The sequence below is a fragment of the Balaenoptera musculus genome, chromosome X (assembly GCF_009873245.2).
Source record: "Balaenoptera musculus isolate JJ_BM4_2016_0621 chromosome X, mBalMus1.pri.v3, whole genome shotgun sequence".
Classification (NCBI taxonomy): Eukaryota; Metazoa; Chordata; class Mammalia; order Artiodactyla; family Balaenopteridae; genus Balaenoptera; species Balaenoptera musculus.
Window position 1 is genome coordinate 4,845,522 of NC_045806.1, and position 26,915 is coordinate 4,872,436.

Genomic DNA, 26,915 nt, shown 5'->3' on the forward strand with positions numbered 1-26,915 from the left:
CAGGCAGCCTCTAAAAACTTAGAGCAACCCCAGAGGACAGCCAGTGAGGAAACTGGGACCTCAGTCCTAGAAGCCCAAGGAGCTGGATTCTGCCAACCACCTCAATGAACCTGGAAGCCATTCTTTCTTAGAGCCTCTGGATAAAAGCCCAGATCAGCCAATACCTTTCTATCGGCCTTGACCGTGGCCATCTGAACCTACCCAGACTTCTGAACTACACAACCATGAGCTAGTAAATGCTCTCAGGTCCTAACTTCGGGCCTATCTGTTACAGCAGCAATAGAAAACGAATGTGGCAGGCCCCAGAAGATACAGGGATCATGAAGAAGTGAGTTCTCTACACAGGCAAATAAAATATTGAATAAGGAGAAGGAAAGACATGATTTCAGTGGAGCAAGTAGAAGATGAAAAGAAAGAAAAAGATCCTTCAGAGGGAAGAAGAAAAAGCCAGGACTCCAAAGGTGCTGAGCCTGAATCCATGGGAGGAAAAACGGATACAGAAGGCACAGGTGAACAGAAGAAAGGGAGAGTGTTGGGAAGGCCAGCTGGGTGTGCGAGTGGGCAGGTCAAGGGTGAGTTTTGAGATATATTTGGTCAGAGCTCTAGAGAGAAGGCTCAAGGGCTAGGGGTTAAGCAGGGAGTGGGCGGTGACCATAGTCAGGCACGGAGAGTGTATATGCTCTTCTTCCCATTGGGATGGTATAAGGAGCCAGATACAGGGGGAAGAACACATCTGAGGGACCACGGCAAAGAGATGTTCTCCTTTCTTTTTTGAGCAATAGAGAAGCTCCCATCTGAATGTAGGCTGCAGGAACTGATGGGGAGAGGCAAGGGAGGGGGTACAGGTGGAATCAAGGCACTTGCTGTCATTCAGTCTGGTCTCATGTGTTCTGTTTCACTCAACCATCCACCCACTTTTTAGGGCTGATTTCAAGTCCATCCTTTTAGTCTTGAACAACCGTCCTTATGCAATCGCGTACCATGTTTCCTTTGCGTTCTGAGCCTCCAGATCAAGCCACAGACCTCCTTTTTAAGATTTCCCTTCTAGACTGCCAGCATCCTGATTTCTGTGTGTGTTCTGCCCAGAGGACCACACTGTACCTTTTCCTCACCCATACACCTTCAAGTATGCCAATGGCACTGTTTCCTTTGTGCGGATGGAGAGACATGTTCTTCTTTCTGTGCTTCAGTGCTTCTCTCAAAACTCCCCTTCTTGCAGAGACTTTCATCCAGTTTATAAAACGGCAATATATGTTGAAAATTTATACAAAATGGCCATCCTACGCCCCAGCTCAGTTCTCATCACACCCCTTCTCATCATATCTATATCCATATCAGTATCTGTGTTATTGTCTCTTTCCTGACCAGAATATTAAATATATGAATACATGCAGGCAGGACTTTCTTTGATATTCCCAGTAGCTAGAACAGTCCCTAGCACACAGTAGGCACTCAGAAATATTGATTGTACATTAGCTGAGCTATGTTGGTTTGTAGAATGGAGTCCTGGTGGTATTGTGAATTCGGGAAGAAAATAACATAAACTTTTCACCCTCCCTGCTCCAAGATTCCATCACAAGACGTATATACTCTCCTGCTTTCTAATACTTTCTACACCTTTTCCCTGATGGCAAGATTGAGTTCATCCATTCATGGATATCATGCAATATTGTGTACCAATCTTGTGAGGAGTTCCATTCTTACTAACCTGTTTTTCACCATTATTTTTTTTAACATCTTTACCGGAGTATAATTGCTTTACAGTGGTGTGTTAGTTTCTGCTGTATAACAAAGTGAATCAGCTATAAATATACATATATCCCCATATCTCCTCCCTCTTGCGTCTCCCTTCCACCCTCCCTATCCCACCCCTCTAGGTGGTCACGAAGCACCAAGCTGGTCTCCCTGTGCTATGCGGCTGCTTCCCACTAGCTATCTATTTTACATTTGGTAGTGTAGATATCATGATTATTTTTTGAACCCAAATAACCCATCTCACTTGAGTGCTGATAATTATTAGTTGTTAGACAGTTAATATACGTCTTTAATATTGGGCATATACATGTTGTGGGAATACTAGATATTTTCTGTATTTGTTTTCCATCAGGAAAGAGGAGGGAAGTTAGGAAAACTGATCTTTATCCACACCACTGAGTATGTTGAGTCATTTCAAGAAATGGGTTTATTTCTTGAAAGCTACTGCATTGCAAATAGAGGCAGGAACCTATCCTATGGCCATAGCCCTTGAAAAGCTGTGAGAGGAAATTAAAAACTTCTTAAATTGGGCAATAAAATTGATAAGAACTAAGAAAAGCTAATTGAGTCACTTTAGATTTGCATAGTCTATCAGGAAGATCATTTTTAATCTTATAAAAGAATATTTTATGGTAAGGTCAATCACTGACCGTATATACTCAGAAATACACATAAAGAGAATTTTTTGCAAGGAGGTCAATCAGCGAACATAGACACTCAGAAATGCATGCAGTTAAGAAAAAAAATGACTGAAAGACATGAACATATTGACTGAAAAGAGACTGGGAGTTGGAGGAATATTTCAGAAGTTGCTGTCCTTGAAACAATAATATTTCAAGAAGGCTGCCGTGACAAGTATTTGTTATAAGTATTCCTCTCCTTGTCTGAGCATGTGCGTGCATGGCTTCAGCTTTTGCAAAACAAGAGATGCCAGAAACCCTAAGACAGGAATGCACATGATTATAGAAAAGCCCACTAGACTGAGTCATTAGGGGACATTGGTCTGGTCGCGCAAATGTGATATGGACTCAGTCATTACTGAGAGATTCATTACCTAAAAGCCATTGGAAAACATGCCAAATTTATGAATGCATGTCATTAACCCTTTCAAGTTAGCTATGTCCTTTATGTTTCCAGGTAGGAATGACATCCAAGGAGTTTGGACTCCTCTTATGACTTCTTAAGTCAAATGAAGCTCTATATTAATAAATTAGAAATAAACATTTAAATCCACCCATGTGCCAAGTATGAACTTTTAGTCTACAAGCTGAGGAAGGCCCATTTGTATCTGCCATTCCTGAACATGGACAACTAAAATGAATATAGTAGCCTTTTTTCTCCTATTTTTGTTTCTTATTAATATCTCCAGAAGCATCCACTTGGTAACCTTAGCCATATGCCCTTACATATGTGAAAAACCTGCATAATAAGCCCTTGAATTGCTGCTTCTTTGGGGATTTGTGCTACAAGCTGTCAACTTGTAATAGATCAACCCTGCACACCACCTTGGACCCTCAGCATCAATAACCACACCAGAAGATGCTGGCCTTTTGGACCAAAGGGTTATAATTACCTGCAGGATTAACTGGACGATCCAATTTGCATCATCTGGTCACAATGTCATGATCCATGCAAAGTGACTGTGTTTTGAATGTGAACATTTTCATCTCAAAATACTAACATTTAGAGTATAGTAAAAGCAAACCTCGCCTAACATCTTTTGCTACTCTTTTCTTTTGAGATACATATTTGGTTTCAGTAACAATGTTGAGATACAGTGGTGTAAAAAAAATAACACAATTGCTATTATAATTTGAAAAACTTTGGAAATGTTTCGTGCTGTGGTACTTTTGAAAGAGGATTATATGACATTGAACGAGATGGTCAACACACAATTTATCCTTTGGAAACAGACCCTGTAATCTGTGTCCAACTGAGCTCCATTTTCCCCTGGAGAGATCTTGTCCGCGTCTGTATCCTGAAAGCATAATTGGTTCAGTCACCACAATAGCCAGTCTCCACATAACTGGGCAGGAAAAACATCCTGTTGGAATGGAACTTCCGTGTGAAACAAAGCAGTCTATATCCGCTCTCCAAGAGGTGAAGTGAGGTAGAGGGAAGGGAGATGAAACCAAAAATAAAGATGGGAAATTGTAAGAGAATTAGATCGCAACACGCATCTAGATTTTGTTTCTCTCTCCTCTCACTTTCCTGGGGTTGGTCACAAAATGTGACTTCCTTAAAGCAAATACAAATAAGTGTCCAGTTTCTTGAGAAGGGGATGGAAAATGGGGATGATTATTCTCAACTTTCTCCCAGTGTCTCCCTTGTAAAGTTGCCATTGTCACACTAGTGCTTTCCCAAAATGCAGGATCAGAATCACTTAAATAATGAAGTCGACTTTAGACCTAGTTCCACCATTCCCTAAATATTATTATGCCGAACCGTACGGCATTGCCAAGATTCAGCCATGGCGATTTTGTATGGTTCAACATCTCTCTCTGCAAGTGAGTTGAATTAATTCAGAGAAATACATGAATGGTCTTTAAAAAAAATGAACTAGGGGACTTCAGGACACTCGTGTTTTGCTTACCATCATGGTACAGGCATACTCAGTGCTCCTTGCCCCGGGTGGTAAGCACTATAAATATTCCAGTATCTGCTTCTCCTCTGTTTCCGGGAACATGGAGGGAAAAGGCCATGCCTTTGAAGGTAGACTTGCTCACGTGACTACTTCAGACTTTTCATGATGAAACACAAGCGGAAGTGATGGACGGACATAGCTTCTGGGCTGACGGCATCACCTTTGCTGGCCGCTTTAGGCATCTGCTACTACGAAGCCTCATGCTGAGATGACCGAGGCCATCACAAGATTGCAAAGCCGCCATCAGTCAGGGCTCTGAGTCGCAACGGTGAGCAGACTCTCTCTGCCAGCCACACTGGGGAGAGTGTGAAGAAGAAATAAACCCGTGTTTCACACCGAGGAGATTTCAGAGTGGTTAGATACTGTCATATGACCTAGCTTACTGTGCCTAAAGGATCTTTGGGGGACATTATTAGGAAGGCAGTACTCCTTAATGCTTTCTGTGGATGACAGCTTTAGGCTCAGCATTTATCTGTACATAATTTGCAGGGCATAAGTGGGCATTCCAAAAATCTCTGGCTCGTCTCGGAGATTAGCAGCCACTAGAAACCCTATCTGGAAACATCTTTTCCTGGGAGGTTATCAAAACTCCTGACATCATGAGTTCTGAAGTAGTTGGACCCTTTCTTGCTTAATAAAAGGCTACAATGGGTTTCATCAACTCAGAAACCCTTAGAGGGTAGGATGGAGGTCTTTGGAGTGATACACAGTTCCTGGTTATGTCTGAACAATAAGGAACTACAGTTAAAAGCGTCTTGAGCATTTATAAACACTTCCAGTATCACTAGCAAGTAAAAATAAATGGTACTCAGAACTGACTCTCCAAAGTCAATACACAGAAAAGTCATCTTTTGGAGTGAAGCTATTTTGACATGTTAAATTCCAGTATTAAACACAGCTGTCATTTCAGTACACAAGGTTGAGGACTCAGGTAAAATTAGCATCATGACCAAATGGGGAAAATTAAGACAGGCTTCATGGAAAGAGGGAAGAGTTGATCTCAGTAGAAAATAGAAGAAAATATGAATTTATGCAGAGAATATCCTCCAACTGATGTCTTTTATCCCCAAATGGAGATAAAAAACTTTCAGCTACTATATTTTTAGGTGCAATTATAACTATAGTATAATCCTCTTTTCAATTTTAAGAAATCCAGTAGACAAAAATCTGACAACAAACACAATAGAAATAAGCCCAAGCTGCATAGTTTGGGGCAGATAAAACATTTTTCCACAAAACATCCAGGAGCAAACAACAGAAGCTTTGAACTATTTTTTGCTACTATTTTTAAGCAAGCTGTAGATCTCATAATCACCTTTTTTTAAAATTCCTGTTTTGTGATAATAACGTCTATTGACAGCATTTGTTTTACAGCATGTTTTACCAATCTCATTTTAAATTAAAATAATACTAATTTTAAAAGAATAAAGGGAAAAAAAGAGCATAAAATGAGTTAGAATTGTTTAATCTGGACAATGGACCTGGCTTTCTTTTTCAAGAAATCTGATTTTGCATAAAGAGAACTATTTCTTTGAACAGAATTACTGCTTGGAAACACTTGAATTGTCAAGTTTAGAAAAAAAGTTTAGCTTATTCAAAACTTTTATTCATGAAAATTAAATGATTGCATCACCTTGGAGAGAGAGACAATTTGAGGATCCCTTAAAGAATGTCAAGACTGAGACTTCCCTGGTGGTCCAGTGGTAAAGAATCCACCTTCCAATGCAGGGGATGCAGGTTCGATCCCTGGTCCGGGAACTAGGATCCCACATGCTGCGGAACAACTAAACCCATGTGCCACAACTACTGAGCCAGCGTGCCTCAACTAGAGCCCATGCGCCCTGGAACCCGTGCGCCACAACTAGAGAGAAGCCCGCGCACTGCAATGAAAGATCCCGCATGCCTCAACGAAGATCCCACGTGCTGCAACGAAGACCAGACGCAGCCAAAAATAAATAAGTAAATAATAAATAAGTCTTTAAAAAAGAAGAATGTCAAGATTATGACACAGGTAGAATTTGTCTTTTCTGTCATTCCCCTTCATTTCATGAGCCAGGGTCTGTGCCTTGAGTACTGTCCATAAACAGTTCAGAGGCCCCCAAAAACCATGTTTTCCCATAGTGGAATCTTTTTCTCTGGCCTCTATCCTTTCCTACGTTCCCTCAGGGTCCTGTTTCAACTAGGCTGATGACAGGGTGAGATTAGAAACTGCTACTCTAATGAATGCTCTGCTGATTCCAGGACAGCAAGGCTTCCCCCTAATGGAATTTGCCAGTCTTCAGAGCTCTGAGGTTTTAACAGGGGCACTGGCTTGTGACAAGGGACCTGGTCCCACCTTGACCTCTGGAGAGCGATGCTCTATTTCCCCGTTGCCGAAAGTGCATCTTGGCAGCGGAGGAAGTAGTGAAATGATCAAAAGAGGTCTTTTCCTTGATTGTACTTAAAGGAACTTCTCTGGTGGCTTAGACACTGCTCTGTGTAACCCCAAAGGCAGAGAGGTGAACAAGCTGATGAGGAAATAGAGGAGAACAAGACATAGGATGTGTAGACAGGGTCCGTGACTAAGAACGAAAGGCATATTCATTGGAGTGTTGCTTTGGCATTCCCAGGGAACGTGGGTGGGTGCTGCATGGGTACAGGCAAAAAGGAAGAGCGGATGCCTTGCAAACAGGTATGCAGAATACCTGGAAATATGCGCCTTCAGTGCCCGGAAGCTGTCTTGTGTCTCTTCCATGTAAGATTGCCTGGGCTTCGAAGTTATTACAAAGGGCTTGAGGGAACCGGTATGGACATAGCATATAAGACTAAGTCATTTCAACACCAAGTGGATTCCAATCGCCTACCTCCTCCAACTTGTTTACTTTACTCAAAATAACACTGTCTTTCACAGGAACCTTTTTGCTCGTCTGTTTACTGGGACAGTCTCTCTTTTCAGAGTCCTAACAGCATGTTAAACATCCCATTTTTCACCCCTCCTTGGTTTCTACAAAGGAGAATGCTGCTGTGTTATAGAATCGATTTCACTGAGCATCTGATAAAGGTCTAACATTATTCTGTGCAAAAACACACAGTGACAAAAATCTTAAGACCTGGTTAGTTAGGTTTTTTTTTTCCAGATTTACGTAAATCGTATTAAACAGTCTTCATTTACCCTTAGTAAAGATTAAGGAATAAAATCAATATGATATGATATGATAGACTTGAAAGGCAAGTGGATTTTGAATGTGTCCAAAAGCATGAATGTGATGGGTGTCTGAAGTGACTTACGTGGCTGAAGTTCCCAAAGTATGAGTCTACGTGGAATTATGCCAATTTGATCCCACTGTGGGAGCAATGGCTCATAGCCCTTGCCTTGTCCGTGGGGAGTCAGCGGCCTCATTCCTAGGAAGGACAGAACTCAACCACCCGTCTGACACAGGAACCTAAGATTCCCATCTGCAATTATGCAGATCCATCTGTTGTTGACACAAACACCGGCTATTGATTGTTGCCCTTGGATTTTGCACTTGCATACTCGAGACTGCCTTCCCGTCTGTTGGTATCTACCTTTGTTCTTGTGCTTTCTCCTAATGCTTTTCAAGCTAATTGCTTTGCTTGTACTATAATCTGACATCAGAGAATAACTCAAGTACAAATTGCCCCACTTCTCAAGAAACATGCACTACTATATAATTGAAACCGTGTCAGGTCTTTTGCCAAGCTCTTACGAAGCACTCGGGTTTAGTCTATTTTTATCTATTGCTTGGACTGGCACATCTCTTTAAGAGCTTCCCGTGTCCCCAACAGAAAGAGGGTTCTTTTGCAAGAACAAAGAGGGGAGATACCTGCGGTGTGAGTGAGGATGGAAAAGGGCTTCTCTTCCTGATGGAAATGGGAGCTCAGCTTTCAAGACAGTTTCACGGGTGCCTAGAATTGGTCAAAAGCTGTCAAAAGTGAGTGATGGGAGCTGGACCAACGAGTACGCCCTTCCTCTATGCTACGGGCTGAATTATGTCTCCCCCAAATTCCAGTGTTGGAATCCTAACCCCCAGGACCTCAGAAAAATGTGATTGTATTTGGAGAAGGGGTCTTTAAAGAGGTAATCAAGTTAAAATGAAGTCATTAGAGTGGGGTCCTAATGCAATCTGATGGGTGTCCTTATAAGACACTCGGATATTTGGATGCAGATGTGCACAGAAGTGATAAAAAAAATGTCTGTGAGAAAATCAGTGTCTGTTGTTGAAGCCCTTCAGTTCCTGGTGTTTCGTCAGAGCAAACTAATACATGGATGTGTGTGTGTGTGTGTGTGTGTGTGTGTGTGTGTGTGTGTGCGCTGAATGGGCTCTGTTTAATCACTTGATCTTTTTCAAGTCAGAGAGGAAAGCAGAAGAGTCTGTGGGAGAGGTGCAGCAGCGTGAGAAGGATGTCGTGCATCCTTGGTGGTCCTGAGATGCAGACGACTTCACGCCAGGACCTACAACTGCAGGGACTGGATTCTGTAGCCAAGTGAATGAGTTTGGATATGGATTCTTCCCAGAGTCTCCGGATAGGAGCCCAGCCCGGGACAGAGACCCTGGACAGAGAACTTCATGGAGCCTCCTGGACTTCTGACCCGTGGAACCATGAGCTAATAAATGGGTATTGCTTTAATACAGCCGCAAAATCTTCAGTAATTTGTTACAGCAGCGATAGAAAATTAATACAGATATGTCTCTGTAATTTTGGGTCTCTGCCTGCTGACCCCAGATTTTTAATCTTCCTCCACAAGATATAGTCTGTGAACCAGCAGTATATAAACATCCCCTGGGAGTTTGTTAGGAATGCAGAACCTTGGGCCACATCCGAATCACAATCTGCATTTGGACAAGATGCCCCGGAAATCTGATGTACACCCAAACCCATTCAGAGATCTGACCACCATGAGGAACCGAGTTCTTATCGTATGCTCTTAGCTGTTTAATGACATCATGAGAAGCTTCCAACAGTATCTGGATAAACTAAATCTCTTAGCTACACCATGGAGGGAAGAGTAGGTCATGTAATATTTCTCCACATTCACCTATTTGAAGCCCGCTTTAAACGTGTGTCATTCTCGTGGTCCCTTTCACTGACGGCAAATCTTCTGTTCATGCCATAGTGACAGGAACGTTCCCGGGATGCAAACTGACTTCAGCCTGAATCTTGGCATTTTCAGTTTCAAACTTTTTTCTCAGCGAAGGCTAATCCAGGCAGAGCTGGCCAGTAGCTGTTCTCCAGGAGTTAGGCCAAGAACAGAAGTTGCGGAGTATTAGACATTTATAAAACCACCGCAATCTTCTGCGTTTCAACATGTAAGCCTCTCCTCGTCCTGAAGCCTCTGTCTCTCTCTCCCTCCCTCCTGTCAGTTGCTGAAGTGTATTATCCTTGGACTGCAGCCAGCCCTTCTTTTCTCCCTGTTTGCCAGCACCTTAAACCCTGAGTGCTCACCCCTGTTGGACAGCTGCCCTGGTGAATTGATGGACCTGGTAATCACCAGCAGTTCTTTTCTCTCCTCCGTGTTACCTCGTCTTTATAAGACTCTCGGAGATGCTTTCCCACCCAGATCCTCGATGTTACCAGCGGCAGTAGGGAGGCTCAGTCCCTATTTCTATCCTACATGAGATCACATCAGATTAGATTTCCCCACCCTTCATTTTTTGTTTTCTCTGTTCACTACCGCACCAGCCGGGTAGTTTCCCTGTTAACTAGGCTCTCAGGCATCCTGATTGTGAAAGGTTCAGCTAAAAGGCTGCCTTGATCTAGCATTTCAAGAGGGACCGTGTTCCTAATTACACTTTCCTATGGGCAAACCCATATAGATGTGTGAATAAAAGCAAATTGACTGCAGCTCAACAAGTAAATCTGATGAGTAATCCAGGTAAATTTGGGATTCATCTATTGTACAAAAACTACCTCTAGTGCATGGAGAGGATATTCATTTGATATGAAATTATCCTCTGATTTCAAAAATTGTAAACTGCCTGCTGATTTTTACAGTAAATAACTAGTGTTACTTAAGTGTTCACCTTTATTAAAAATAGAAACCAGGAGTTATTAAGCTCCTACTCTGATGAAGAAGACAGTCCTTTTGGGGTGGAGATCATGTTCTAGGTGTGATGATTTAAGCAAATACACAAGGCTCAACTTGTTGGAAACTCTAGTGGATGCATTCGTTAAAGACCGTGGCTGAAATGAGTGCTTTTGAGTATTCACGGATGGGAAGTGGAGCCATCAGGGATGCTGAAATTATACCGCAATCAAAAATAAAAATATTTACAACTTCTGTTCATCAAAAGACAACATTAAAGGAGTGAGAAGTGTGTGTGTGTGTGTGTGTGTGTGTGTGTGTGTGTATATACTGAATATATAAAAAATATATGTCAATATCAAAAAAAAATGTAGAAAACTCAGTTGAAAGATGGGGTTGAATAGGCACTTTAAAAAGAGACTGTCAGGCTTCCCTGGTGGCGCAGTGGTTGAGAATCTGCCTGCCAGTGCAGGGGACACGGGTTCGAGCCCTGGTCTGGGAAGATCCCACATGCCGCGGAGCAACTAGGCCTGTGAGCCACAACTACTGAGCCTGCGCGTCTGGAGCTTGTGCTCTGCAACAAGAGAGGCCACGACAGTGAGAGGCCCGTGCACTGTGATGAAGAGTGGCCCCCGCTTGCCGCAACTAGAGAAAGCCCTCGCACAGAAACAAAGACCCAACACAGCCAAAAATAAATATAAACAAATAAAAATTTAAAAAAAATTATTAAAAGAAAAAAAAAGAGACTGTCTAGGGAATTCCCTGGTGGTCCAGTGGTTAGGACTCAGCGCTTTCACTGCCACCAGGCCCAGGTTCAATCCCTGGTCGGGGAACTAAGATCCCACAAGCTGCACAACTTGGCCAATAGTATTTAATAATAATAATAATAGATGGTCTAAATAGTCAATAAACCTATTAAAAACGTCCCAAGTTTATTAGTCATCAGGAGAAGGCAAATTGAAACCACCGTGTGATACCACTGTACAACCTCCAGAATCTGCTAAAATGAGAAAGACAGACAACATCAAGTGTTGTTGAAGATGTGGAGCCACAGGAACTCTCTTGGGGGTATAAACGGGTCAGGTGGGAAAACTGCTTGGAGGTACCCACTAAAGTAGAATATATAACCTAAAGACTCAGCAATTGCATGCTTAGAAATCCATGCATTTCATCCACATCCACACGGAAAAGAATGTTTGCTTTTTTTTCAGCAGCACTGTTTATGATCCCCTCAAACAAGAAGCCACCCAAATGCTCGTCCATAGTAAATGGAATAAGCAAACATTCAGGAGGTCTTGACAAAGGAAGAGTCTTCCGGATCTAGGTCGTGACGAGTTGAATTTCATCCCTGGAGTGGTCCGAGTTGACGCCTGCTCCTGTTGGCGCCGTGCATGTTCCTTTAGTATAACGCGCCTTGTGTCACCCTACGCTTGCTTGTTTACCCTTCTGGTTAATCATCAGTATATCTCCCGTGCCAAACCCAGTGCCCAGCACAGAATGGACGCCTGTAGAACTGCCTGAGTGCGTGTCTACTGGCAGAAAAGTAGAACGACTCCTCAGACGGTGGAAGCATGGCCTGCTAGTTTTCCCTCTGAGCTTTATTCAAAGGGTCCTTTAAACACTTTAAAAGGAGATTGCATTACAAGAGAGAACATCTGCCAGTGAAGTCTCTAACACTTACGTTGGCTAATTGGATTTGGTGACTGACAAAGATAAATGGGTTTTGGAGAATGAGAACTGAAGGTCTCTTGCCCCTTGTTAGCTGGTGGTAGGAGGCATCTTAGATACTGGAGTCCTTGGCTGTTGTCCTTGACCTCTATTTACTTCTTCTGAGAGGCAGACTCTTCAGTGGAGGACCCTCATCTCTGAAAATGTCTCAGAGTCTGGAAAGAAAGCCAGCCCTCTTTAAGAGGGGGAGGTGATAATGATCACTGTTTATTAAATAATAATAGTGTAATAATGAAGAGCTTTGAGCTGTCTCCTCTGGAGATGTGGAATTCAGAGCCCTGATGCACAAAAGCCACTTATAAAGGAATTCGTACAGAGAATTCTTGTGCTTAATTTGAGCCATAAAAATGCCTTTCTTTAAAAAATTTTTTTTAAAAAAATTTTTGGCCTCACCATGCTGCATGAGGGATCTTAGTTCCATGACCAGGGATCAAACCCATGCCCCCTGCATTGGAAGTGCGGAGTCTTAACCACTGGACCGCCAGGGAAGGCCCCTAAAAACACCTTTTAAAAAAAAAAAGAAATCCTGGGACTTCCCTGGTGGTCCAGTGGTTAGGCCTCTGTGCTCCCACTGCAGGGAGCACGGGTTCCATCCCCGGCTGGGGAACAAAAGATCCCGCATGCTGCAAGGTGTGGCCAAAAAATAAAGTAAACAAATAAATAGATAAATAAATAAATAAAAAGATATCATTTTAAAAAATATTTTAAAAATAGAAATAAAAAAAGGAAATCATCGCATAGAATCCTTGTGTTTAATCTGAGGTATAACCACAAAAGCTGGAAATGATGATCTATATCTTGTAATAGGCTGAGTCCTTTTTCTCAGATTTCCAATCTCTCCATCTTCTCTCTTGTGGTCAGGGCTGTATGATTTCTCTTCAATGATCTCCCACCCCTTGAATGTGCATTTCAAGATCTCACATGCAGGGGAAGACCCTTTGTTGTTCTCCTGATCTGCTCTGAACGGAAAGCTGGCCCCAGCTTAAGCTGGGGCCCAGGTAGCATTCTCATCCTGGCTTGTTCCTGGAGATCTTGGTTTGGCTTAGGACCCCAGTCAAGTAGGTGAATCCTTGTGACCCGGTTAACTTGACTTGTATAAAGAAGGCGCTCTGCTGAAGAGCTCACTCCATTGTTGACATTGGGCTGCTGGCCAATTTCAAGCCCACCTCTCCCCTGTCCCCTCTGTCCACACCTGGGCAGGCTGATGAGGATGCCCAGGTGTACCCTCCTTGCCCTGGGTGGGAGGTTTAAACTATGCAAACAGTAGTACGGTGCTTAGGAACCCTCACCCCAGGATCACAACCTAACCTTATAAAAGCTTTCCCTGCTCTCTCAAGCCTTTTTGTACCCTCTCAGGAGCCTGTCCTGTCCTCCCTAGAAAGCTTCATGATGTGAGTAGTAAATCTTTTCATACAGTCTTCATGCACGTGGCGTCATCCGTCTTTTTTTTTTTTTTTTTTTTCGATTTATTTTTTTGGCCATGAGGCATGTAGGATCTCAGTTCCCTGACCAGGGATCGAACCCGAGCCCGCTGCATTGAAAGCATGGAGTCTTAACCACTGGACCACCAGGGAAGTCCTCCGCGTCATCTGTCTTGACCACTAAACCAACTTGTGGGCAGAAGGGGGTCCAACCACCCCCGTGGAATGACTCTAACAGATGGTCAATCCCAGCCCCGAGGAATACCACGGGCGAGCCCAATATCGTTTTGCAAAACAAGCAGAACTTTACTCCTTTGAGCCAAATAATGCACTCACCCATCGATTTTTGAATAACTTGCTTTTTATAGACTTTCCAATAGTGATTTATTTTATTTACTGACCTTTCCTTAGGTGCCCTCTCTGGGGAATTTTCAGCCTGAAGTGATCCTCTTCCACATGAGCTGCCATAGTGTCTTATTCGTCACTCTCTTAAACAGTTGATTACAGTTAAGGTAATACATCTCAGTGTTTTGGGCATGGCGCTTATCTACCCATCATGCGGCAATGCCTGCCACAATCCTTGCTCACTGAGTGTGCAAACGGTTCCGTTTTAGCCCACATAGCAACGATGTGATAGGGGCACATGCTATACATTTCACACCAAGCATTTTTTGTTAATTAAAAAAATTTTTTTTTGCACCAAGCATTTCTGCGGACACATTTAAGAAGGTGCCTTGCTCTTACGCCCCGTGTACAGGAACACATGCTTTCTTGTGCGCTAATACTGGATAAAAGAGAGAATGGGCCTTGAATATGGCATAGCCAAGTGTGTTATGGAAATAATGGCAATGCTAACCTCTTGTTTATAGAACTATTAATGTGTCCTGGCCATTTGGTCAAACTCATTGCAAGTAGTAACTCAAGTGACTGTCACAGCAACATTATAAAGTATATACCATTTTTAATTTTTTTTTTTAATTGGAGTATAGTTGATTTACAATGTTGTGTTAGTTTCAGATGTACAGCAAAGGTATTCAGTTATGCATACATATATATATATTTTTCAGATTCTTTTCCCTTGTAGGTTATTACAAAATATTGAGTAGAGTTCCCTGTGTTATACAGTAGGTCCTTGTTGGTTATCTATTTTATGTATAGTAGTGTGTATCTGTTAATCCCAAACTCCTATTTATCCCTCCCCCCAACCATTTCCCCTTTGGAAACCATAAGTTTGTTTTCTGTATGTGTGGAAAGTATATACCATTTTAAATCCCATTGTGCAGATCTGTAAACTGAGGATCCATGACAGTAAGGAAAGGTCAAGGTTAGTACGTTGGTAAGCTGGGTTACCAGACATAAGAACCCTGGCGTTCTGACTCTGGACTCCATGCCCACTCTTTTTTTTGTTTTTGTTTTTCAATTTTTATTGGAGTGTAGTTGATTTACAATGCTGTGTTAGCTTCAGGTGTACAGCAAAGTGATTCAGTTATATGTATACATATATCCAGTCTCTTTTAGATTCTTTTCCCATATAGGTCATTACAGAGTATTGAGTAGAGTTCCCTGCGCTATACAGTAGGTCCTTATTAGTTATCTATTTTATATAAGTAGTGTGTATATGTCAATCCCAATCTCCCAATTTATCACTCCCCCCGACCCCCTGGTAACCATAAGTTTGTTTTCTGCATCTGTGACTCTATTTCTGTTGTGTAGGTAAGTTCATTTGTACCCTTTTTTCAGATTCCACATATAAGTGATATCATATGATATTTGTCTTTCTCTGTCTGACTTACTTCACTTAGTATGATCATCTCTAGGTCCATCCTTGTTGCTGCAAATGGCATTATTTCATTCTTTTTTATGGCTGAGTAATATTCCAGAGTATATATGTGCCACATCTCTATGCCCACTCTTAGTGGCTGCACTAGTCTGCTGTTTATTAGACTCTAGGCTGACTCCTGAAGCCCCGCTCCTAGAATCTACACCCTTCTCGCGTGTGTACACAGGCCCCGTGACTTGCTTCGCACCAACAGAATACAGCAGAGGCCGTGTGCTGCCTCTTCTGTGACTATGTTAGATAAGATCATAAATCCCCTATTGCTCAGGGCCTCTCTCCTTTGCTGGCTCTGAATGAGTAAGCTGCCATGTCTCAGGAGCCCCACATGGCAGGGAACTGAGAGCTGTCTTCAGCCAACAGCCAACAAGAAACCGAGGCCCTCAGCCCTCCACTTCACAAGGAACTGAGTTCCTTGAGTTCCAGCAACCACGTGAGCTTAGAAGTCGGTCCTTCCCCACTTGACCCTCAGATGAGAACACAGCCTTGATTGCAACATTGGACAGAAGACCCAGGCGAGCTGTGTCCGGATTCCTGATCCACAGGAACCGTGACATAATAAACGTGTGCTGGGGTAAGCCACTAAGCTTATGGTAATTTGCTGCACAGATATAGATAATTAACGCAGGAAGGTTTGCAATTTAGAGAACAGCGTGATTCTTAAAGCGTCTTCTATCACTGGCAGCGTCATGGCTGATCCCTTTTCTCTTTTCTCCTCCCTCTCAATTCATCTTAAAGCATTGCTTCTTCAATGCTCTTGATCCTAAGAATAAACCGAGGGTGCTTGTGACGTGTACAGAATTCTAACTTTTGAGGACTCAATGAATTTGGTTAGGAGTCTGGAATTTCAGCAAGATGCTTGCGGTTTTCTTTTGTTCAGGCAAGTTTGCAAAGCACTGTCATAGATTTCAGCAGCTGGTCTTGACCTTGGTTGTAGTTTGGATTCCTATAGCATTTGTTTTGTTTTGTTTTCTTTTTTTAAATTTTTATTGGGGTATAGTTGATTTACAATGTTGTGTTAGTTTCAGGTATACAGTAAAGTGAATCACTTACACATATACATATATCCACTCTTTTTTAGATTCTTTCCCCATGTAGGTCATTACACTGTAGTGAGTAGAGTTCCCTGTGCTATACAGTAGGTCCTTATTAGTTATCTATTTTATGTATAGTTGTGTGTATGTGTCAATCCCAATCTTCCAATTTATCCCTCCTTCCCCCTCCTTGGTAACCATAAGTTTGTTTTCTACATCTGTGACTCTCTATTTTGTAAATAAGTTCATTTGTACACTTTTTTTAGATTCCACATGTAAGTGATATCATATGATATTTGTCTTTCACTGTCTAACTTACTTCACTCAGTATGACAATCTCTAGGTCCATCCATGTTGCTGCAAATGCCATTATTTCATTCTTTTTTATGGTTGAGTAGTATTCCATTGCATATATGGACCACATCTTCTTTATCCGTTCATCTGTTGATGGACATTTAGGTTGTTTCTATGTCTTGGCTATTGTAAACAGTACTACTATGAACATAGGGGTGTGTGTATCTTCTCGAATTATGGTTTTTTCTGGAAAGGGTATCATTTTTGGATGTGGTAATGGATTTTAAAGCCATCGGTATTCTCCAGGTTTGCCTGGACATTTTTCTGTTCCCAGGTGCTTAGTAGTTTTCCAGGCTTAGCACGAGGAAGAATCCACTCACCCCATCCATCAAAGTTCAAGTTGTCATGGTTCCATGAATATCTTTTTTTTTTTTTTTTGGCCTTGCCACGTGGCATGTGGGATCTTATTTCCCTGACCAGGGATTGAACCCGCACCCCCTTCATTGGGAGCAGAGTCTTAACCACTGGACCTCCAAGGAAGTCCCTGATGTGTCTCTTTTGGATCCTCTTGAAAGCCTGGAGAAGGGGCAGACACACAAACACTGAGGCCCCTTCCATCTCACCAGGAGTGACCACTTACAGAGCCAGAGAGTGGGCTGGTTTCTTTTAAAACGACATCACATTTAGGTGGATGGAATTAAAATACTTTTTCTCCCTTCTCCAGTTAGGTTTTTAAAGGCAGTCTCAGCACTTAGGACAACTGACTTGATTTTGGAAAACGTGAGGGCATTTTGAACAACCACAGAAGGACGCCAAGGGAGGAGGTATCAAGCACCCACATGGACCCGCCAGGCACTATAAGGGCAAATACCAATGAAAAATAAAAGACTTAATTCTCCCTTTTAAAAATAAGGGATGATACGGACTTGCCTGGCAGTCCAGTGGTTAAGACTCCACGCTCCCACTGCAGGAGGCCCAGGTTCAATCCCTGGTCAGGGAACAAGATCCCACACGCTGCAACAAAGATCCTGCACGCGACAATGAAGATCCCGCGTGCCGCAACTAAGACCCGGAGCAGCCAAATAAATAAATAAATAAATGATAATACAAATAAAAATAAGGGATGAGAGGACTTCCCTGGCGGTCCAGTGGTTAAGACTCTGCGCTTCCAATGCAGGGGTCACGGGTTCGACCCCTGGTCAGGGAACTAAGATCCCGCGTGCCACGTGGCCAAAAAATAATAACAGTAATTAAAAGTAAACAAATAAACATAAGGGATAAGGTGTCCTCCTTCCCTTTCCTTAGAATATTTACTTTATTTTACTTTAATGGTAAGTTCTTTCTTCTCTCTTTGAAATACATGAGTCTGCCAAACAGCAGCGATGGTAGCTGACTTCTTCACTAGAGGAGAATTTGTCCAAGGACTAAGCAGCCTCAATTTGCCCCTAAGCGTTTCATTTGAAATAACCACTGCATTTCTGTCCGGCGTGGGCTGTTCATCCCTCAACTTTCCTGCATCTGACAACAAATCTGTTCTAAGGGTTCACCACGGGGCTGTAAGAAGCAAGCAAGGTTCTTTGCCCTGGTCATGGTCTTGAGGGACAGAGGTGATATTCCCTCAGAGACTGGGCTAAGCATGCGCGAATGTGTGTCTGCATGTCTTTCTGCATGTGTGGATTTAGGTCTTTAGAAGATCCAACTGTTTCAGCTGCAAAAGCCAGAGGCCACTGTTACTGAATTGGTCGTATGGACCCCCATTTGGACGCTAGCCCGGCGGAGACCTCCTGCCTTGGCGGAGAAGGTTCTTTTCCCTTTTGTATTCACACAGCCAATGACGAAACCATGCTGAGACTGAAACAGGACACGCTTTATTCAATGGCCAGAGAATGGAGGAGTGGGAACTTGGTTCACAGGGCAGCTTCTCTTGCAAGAGGGTGAATAAGGCAAGATTTTAAAACCAAACTTACCGAGGAGGAGGGCTACGAATTGGTTTTCTGGGAAAAGGCAGGGTTCCTCCAGGAACTGGGGTGCCACCTCTTTTCTGCCCTTGTAGGGTGCTTTTTGGCATCTGGGTCAGGAGCAGGTCGAACCATCGTGGCACAGTCGGGCAGAGATCTTACTATTATAACAAGATGCCAATGAGCTGCAGGGCAACTTGCGTCCCACTCTTGGAGCCGACCCAGCTTGCACAGGTTTTCATGTAGTTGGACTCTCTTTTTCCTGCAATGTAAACACAGCGAGAGGATATGGTTGATTTCTGTTTTCTCCAAGTTTACCCAGAAGGAGGGGCAGGGGTGTGCTTTTGGGGCCACAGCCTCGGTAACAATACCTGGAAAATTGACTGTGCCTGGCCCTGGATAAACAATCAACCACCTTCTCTTTCTTTCTAACCTTCAGAACCCTGCCAATCCTGAGACTTTTTTTTTTTTAATGCATCACCACCTGGAACAGTGTACGCATTTGGGGTCCTGCCCGTGATCTCGGCCCGTGCAACCAGTGTAACAGACGGTGGACCGTTTCTTCTGAGAGCCTCTGCACATGCATTTGTGATCAGCCACAGGTGTCCTTCCCGTAGGAGGCAACCTTGGTGGGGAGCAGGCCACGGTGACTGTAGGCCCCTGATCTAAAGCAAGTGGCACACTCCTGTGACACCATTCGTCAGCTGAAGTGGTGTGAAGTGAAGAGGCAATTACCTTAGGGCGCGTCTCGCTAACAGAGGCACAAAGTAAGTCGAGATACAGCCGAGAGGCTCACAGACAGTTCACAGCTCTGGTGGCTAGATGCTGGGACGCTGAGTATGATTCCCAGGAGGGCAGCTTGGCAGGGCTGCTCTGTCTGCTGGGGTTGTGCACTGCCTCTGGAATGGCTGTTGCCAAACAAACAAAAGATAATCACTTCCTGCCTTTCCTGATAAAATCGAAAATCTTGTGCGGATTTCTTTCAGTTGTCAAAAGCAAGTACTGGCAGAGGTCTTTCGTTAAAAGCAAGATGATGTAAAGTGAACTTTGGAAAAGCCAGGAGGGAGGGGGGTATATGGGCATCTAATTAATGCACATCATTTTATTCAAATACTTTGAACATTTTAAATACTGACTTTAAGCTATTAAGACCTTATCCTCTCTCTAGCATCCAATGCTTATGTAAATTTGGGTAAGAGTAAACTCAGTTTGAGGCTATTATTTGAAAGAACATTTGACAGTCCTGCAAGTTCCACTCACAGATGTAACCCTCTTTTATTGCCTTGTCTTTAAAAACCCAGACCATTGTATCCCATTAGCAAATGCTTTTGTTATTTTGCACTCCTAATAATTAGATTTAGTTCATTAACATGGATGTCTTAGACCTTTTTTTTTTTTAACCATGAATTTTGCATTTACTGATGCCCAGAAAAGAAAATGCGAACCTGAAACTACTCTCAAGCAGGGCCCTAGATTTAATTTTCTTTCCCGAGTTCATTTTCGGGAAAGAAAAACTTTTCTGCTCCCCTCTTAGTTTCGTTACCTGGGAGTGTGTGAATTAAACTAACAGAAGAAAGAGGAACAGAAGAAAAGGCACACAATTTTTATTCACGTTTGTGTGCACAGAAAAGGAGTGAAATGCAAAGAAATAGTTAAACTTGGGGGCTTATCTACCCTTTAACAAAGGAAAGATGGTTTGGGCTTGAAGGGATGATAAATTGTGGGGACTTGGAAATGGGTGGGCAAGGAATGCAGGATACAGGCTACTTTAGTAAAAGGTCTGCTTATGCAAACTCACCTTGTGATCCAACCCCCCTTGAGTGAGGAGAAATGCTCCTCTCTTCCTGGGGGGAGGAACTGGTGAATTTTCTCAGAGGGAAATGTATGCCTGCTTCTAGGCAGATAAGGGGAGGGCAGATAACTCTCTGCATCTGTTGGTTCCAAGTTGCCTGTAGCTCAAAATGATCCTCAGGCCAAAATGGCGTATTTTGTGGGTACCATTTTCTGATCCCCTTCACTTTTTTTCTCTGTATTCAGTTGGTAATTGTACACTCTGTTGTTAGTCTTTCAACCTACATATTTAGCTATTAAAGTCTCATATGAATCAAAGGTCCCCCCCGCAGCCTGCCATGGCAATCTCCAACTGTTCAGCTCCATTTATTGAAAAGACTGCCTTTCCCCCACCTGAACTGCAGTGACACCTTTGCCCTAAATCAAGTGTGGGTCTCTTTCTGGATTCATCAACCTGTTCTCTTTGTCTGTTCTTGAGCTATGACCATATACCCTCTTCATTCCTGGAACTTTATACTGAGAGGTTGACTATCAAATGGACAATGGCCAGCTCACATACGAAAATAGAACTTGAGCCAACCCCAAAGCCAAATCACAACCTCTGCAGAAACTGACCCACAGTTGTCATTACCTGGTCAATGTCTGCCCCTTTCCCTAAACGTCAACCTTCTTCCAACTTAGAAGCAACCAGAGAAAGTCACATATGTCCCCCCAGGCTATCACCTAAGATGTCCTGCTTCTACTCAGCCTGCCCTTAGATTCTGCATACCAACCATCTCCCATCAGAGCTCACATTCACTGTAAAGCTTTCCCACTTCCCTGCCTGCCTTTGGGTCTCAGTCAAATGCACATATTCCTGGGGCCATTATAAAGAAATTGTGACTTGGCCACACCGGTAGTGTAAATTCTGATAACAAACTTAACCCCGAGGTTGTGATTGTTAGGGAATCTTGGCTTTATGCAAGGATTCCAAACAGCACTTTCATTTTTCAGAACAAATCCTTGGACTTCTGCCCTCAGCACAGAGACCCCTTAAATATTTGACTGGCTTGTGGCAGCCCAGGGGTTGGAAGACATTTTTCAGGGCAAGCGGCCCTCCCCATGCTAACTCACCTCAGTGACTTGTGGTCTTTCATGGTATCTAATTCTTAGTCACCAGCTGAGATTTGCTTTAAAAAAAAAAAAAAGTTTACATTTCATCTGCCATTTTACCGTTTCTATACTGGGAGGGGTTGTTGCAGCATCCAGTTGACCATGGGAACGGAGGCTCTACCTGTAAAAATGGTTTTTTTAAAAATTTATTTATTTATTTTATTTTTTTATTTTTGGCTGCGTTGGGTCTTCGTTGCTGCATGCAGGCTTTCTCTAGTTGCGGCGAGCGGGGGCTACTCTTCCTTGTGGCGCGCGGGCTTCTCATTGTGGTGGCTTCCCTTGTTGTGGAGCACGGCCTCTAGGCCTGCGGGCTTCAGTAGTTGTGGCTCGCGGGCTCTAGAGTGCAGGCTCAGTAGTTGTGGCGCACGGGCTTCGTTGCTCCGCGGCATGTGGGATCTTCCCGGACCAGGGCTTGAACCTGTGTCCCCTGCGTTGGCAGGCGGATTCTTAACCACTGAGCCACCAGGGAAGCCCCTAAAAATGTTTTTTTAATTAATGTTCCTAAGTTTTGCAAAAAATTAGGTAACACTGGACCATGTAATTACTGGATTTCTCCCTATAACTTCTTCTTTCTTAAATAGTGGAGCTTTAATGAAACAAACTGACCGTACCCCAAGCTAAAAAAGGATATTTATAAAACTGAAGAAAAATTATTGCCAGAATTTTCTTCTCGGAAGACGTTTGCTTGGATTTATATTTACTCATGTATATTACAAAAAATAAAATATTTTTTCTTACCTGTGTGAGTAATGGTAATCAGAAAAGGTTTTACAAAGTTATTTTTGTAAAAAGGGCTGTACATCCAAATTAGAATGGATAGAGCCTTCTGACTTTAAAATTACATTGCAAATACATAGAGATACACACACATTATTGTCAATTTCATGTTTTATAAAAATTTAGCAGCATTATCTTTATGGACAAAGTTTTTTTTTTTTTTTTTTTGGCCATGTCGCACGTCTTGTGGAATCTTAGTTCCCCCGACCCAGGATTGAACCCAGGCCCTCAGCAGCGAAAGCAGCGTGGAGTAACTACTGGACCACCAGGGACTTCCTTTTTTTTCTCTTTTTGGACAAAGATATTTTTATAGCCCACTGATTCTCTCTCTGTGTTCCAATAATAGTGCTGATTAATCCGGTAGCTCAGAACATTACCTCTTCAATGAGTAATATCACTGTTATAAATCATATTTTCATATTTTTATTTCCCATTCACTAACTTTTCAAATATTTCTGGCTTAGAATATGCTTTTTTCCCCTGTATTTCTTTTGGCTTCTCTGTGAAACGTTCACTGCAGTTTGTAAAACCTGAAAAACGGTGGAGAAGTTGGTTTTGCCTGTGATGGCGTCACTGGCAATGTAGGCATAGAAGCCTTTAGGTTATTCTGTTTCCTTCCTCCCCTTCCTCCCTTCTTTCTTTCTTTCTCCTGCCTCCTTCCTCCCTCTCTGCCTTCCCTCCATCTTCAGACCATGAGGCCCATACACTGGGAACCTCTAAGTATGTTGTGGTTTGGGTACCATATTAAGTAGCCTAAGGCCGCCAGCTGGTGCATTCTCCTCTGTTCCGTGGTTAAAGCTTCCACCTAAATCTTGATTACCTACCACGCTCTCTGTTTCATTGGCCGTAAACTGCTCTTGCTGTACGAATACACAGTGGGCACAAATGCATCCTTCGTACGCCCGGTGCCAATCGGACCCACATCCTCCGATGGGTAAGAGCGCAGAAGTGCACACTCTCTGCAGTTAATGTGCACAGGACAGAGTAGGTGCTCAAATATTTGCGTGATGGATAGATGTGATGTTGAAGAGCCCAGGATTTCAGGTCTTCACATAAATACTGCTTTTCTTCCTAAGTGGAGAGAAGAAGGGACACTTCTCCATGCCTGGTGTGTCCTTGCAATGGTTGGTGGACAACCTGCAACTTCTCGTGCCTCTCACTTACTGCCTGCCCCCCTCCCACCCCCACTGAGTGACTTGCCTGAGTCTTAAGGGACATGCCTTGTCCAGCTCCATCTTTTTCCCTTTCTCCTGGAAGCCAGCAGCCAAGAGGAAGGAGACGTTCTTCTCTGTTTTTAAGTATCGTGGGTCTCAAGGGGGCAGTCGTGGAGGGAAACCTAGCTCAGACCAATGTTGGCTGGAACCAGGTGGCTGAGTCTCTCCTAAGGGGTCAGTGCTAAATTGTGCCCAAACAAAACCCAGGTGATCTGCCGTAGCAATGTCAGTAAAGGTGACATTTTGGTCTCCATATACCTCATTAATTTTCTTAATGACTTCAGAACTTGGGTGGGGAAGCAGGGTGCTATTGACTGGTCCCCTTTGACACTCAAAGACAGAGTCTGGTGTCATGTGATTTTTCTTAAGAATCTTCTAGTAGGTACCCTATAAGTATAACAAAGTGTACTTTTCGTCCACAAAACAATACATGTGTCTGTTACACCACAAAGTTATATGTTTGTGTGTGTGCACACACAGAGGACTGCATATATGTGTATTTCATTCCTATTATTTTCATGCTCATATTATAAAGTGTATCCACCCAAATAGTTATCCATACTGGTGCCAGACATGAAACTCTCATTTGTGTCTTATTTCGAATGGCAGTTCTTTGTTTCTTTTTCCTTCAGTGTAAGATAGTCAACCAAACCATAACTTGCAGTGGTTTTCTTTCTTTTCACTTTGTTATATTTATTATGCATGAGTCACATCTTTAAGATTCAGTAAACCTCAGAGTTAAAAGTAAATTATATACACTTTCATGAGTGACAAGAAGCATTGTGTATGCTGGTCAAAATGTCAGTTATCTAAATAAAACATGACACTCAAATAATGTTTACGTAGAGGGCCATAGGCCAATAGCTCAGGATGGAAACACAATTTTGTTTAGTAGAATCAACTGTGATTATCAATAAATTTTGTAATCTGCGGCTCCTTGATGTTTTGTTTGAAGTAACTTTTTGAAAATGTTTAAAATTAGGCAAGTATGCGTTCAAAAATTTCAAAATGTTGTAACTCTGGAATATTTACTACTAGATTAATAATTCTGTGACTGTTGCTGAGATTGCTAGAAGTTAAGGACTATAGGATTTGATTTCTCTTAATACCTGAGAGTTAATTGACCTTTGTATTAAGATTCCTGAAAATAATTTGCACATATTTTCTTACAGGGCAGAAAGTTAATTGCTTCCTCTCTTTTGAAAATCTCTCCTGTACATATTTCTCTCTACAAATATCCTTCAAGTTTGTATTTCCTTTAATAGAGACACTATAGGGACTTCCTTGGTGGTCCAGAGGTTAAGACCCCACACTTCCACTGCAGGGGACGCAGGTTCCATCCCTGGTCAGGGAACTAAGATTCCCCCATGCCTCACAGCGTGGCCGAAAAATTAAAAAAAAAAAAAAAGAAATAGAGACACTATAGAACTTAAGTTGTTTGAAATGGATCTTGTAAAACAAAAGAGAAAACAAAATACTGACGTAGCTTGCAATGATAATCTACATACCCCAAATCATATGTATGAAAATAAATTCCGGAAGCTGAGTTCTAAGTAAATCAGCTCCCTCAAATCTTTGCTAATGAAGAGATAAAATGCTAATAAGGATTCAGAAGAAAATGGTGGCCTTGGTTTCACTGGAATTTTATTTTTAACTTTGGTATTAAAATGAAGTTCCCAGTTACAGCCAGCCTAAAGTGACATAAAATTAATTTTTCCCTACCAGGAGTACATTTAATTGGGCAGAAGTGGAGCAAAATCAAGGGGCTGGTGGGCAGCTCATTGGCACTAATCCAGGGCCTGGGTAGTCTTCCATATACATCATTTACCTTGAGAAAATGAAGTGGCTTAATTATTTTCACTAAATAAATATTGTCTGGCATACAGTTATACATTGTGACTGTCTGACAAATTGTCAATAGCTCTTCTCAGAGAATTATAAGCAAACTAATATCAATTATTTATCTGTTAACCTATCTATCTATATATGTATTTCTCTCTATCTGTCTATATCTATCTATCTATCCATCCATCCATCCATCTATCCATCTATCATCCATCCATCCATCCATCCATATATCTATGAGTATGTAGCATCTTAAATAACAGAAAGTTACAGACACAGTTGCCATGTTCTTCGTACTATTTCCCCATTCATTCCCATCCTGCCTTCTGCCCCAGAAAAATATGGATCCTCAATTTGGTATTTATTTTTTGCCTATTTGTCTTTAAAATGGTGCTGTGAATTAGGTATCCAGAAAAAATACATAGACTTGTTTTACATGATTTAAAACTTTACATAAATGCTATTATACTGTGCATATACTTCTGGTACTTACCATCCCTGCCCCAATTTTGTTAGAGACTTTTGTACGTTAATCTGTCTGTAGTCGACTCATTTGATCTCCTGCACAAATCTTTCATTGCATGAATAAACAACATATGATTTTGTTTTTCTACTGATGGAAAATTGAGTTGTTTCCAGTTTTCTGCTGTTATAGGAAATGTCTCAAGGAACCTTCCTGAACATGTCATTTTGAACACAGATATGAGTTCTTCTTTCACCTATATAATTAGGAATGAAATTGCCAAGACAGCTCAGAGGGCAGTTATATCCCTGTAGTGCTCTCCAATGTAGAGTTTGCACAAACTCCTGACAATTGAGGTTGGCACACTTTTTAATATTTGCCAATCTTATGGCTATGAAATAATACTTTATTGTTGTTGTTGTTGTTTTAATTTATTTATTTATGGTTGCGTTGGGTATTCATTGCTGAGCGTGGGCTTTCTCTAGTTCCGGCAAACGGGGGCTACTCCTCATTGCACTGCACGGGCTTCTCATTGCGGTGGCTTCTCTTGTTGCACAGCACAGGCTCTAGGCGCACGGGCTTCAGTAGTTGCAGCACGAGGGCTCAATAGTTGTGGCTTGCAGGCTCTAGAGCACAGGCTCAGTAGTTCTGTCACCCGGGCTTAGTTGCTCCACGGCATGTGGGATCTTCCCGGACCAGGGCTTGAACCCGTGTCCCCTGCATTGGCAGGTGGATTCTTAACCACTGAGCCACCAGGGCAGCCCTATTTTATTGTTGTTTTAATTTACATTCCTCTGACTACTGGTGCAGTCAAATATCTTTTCATATGTTTATTAACCATTTAACTATCCTTTTTTGAGAATTTACTGTTCATATTCTTTGCCCATTTTTCTTCTTTGGTTTTTGTTTTTATCAAAAGTTGCACACACATACACACAGGTATATACATATTATTGATATAAAATATTTTATATAATACA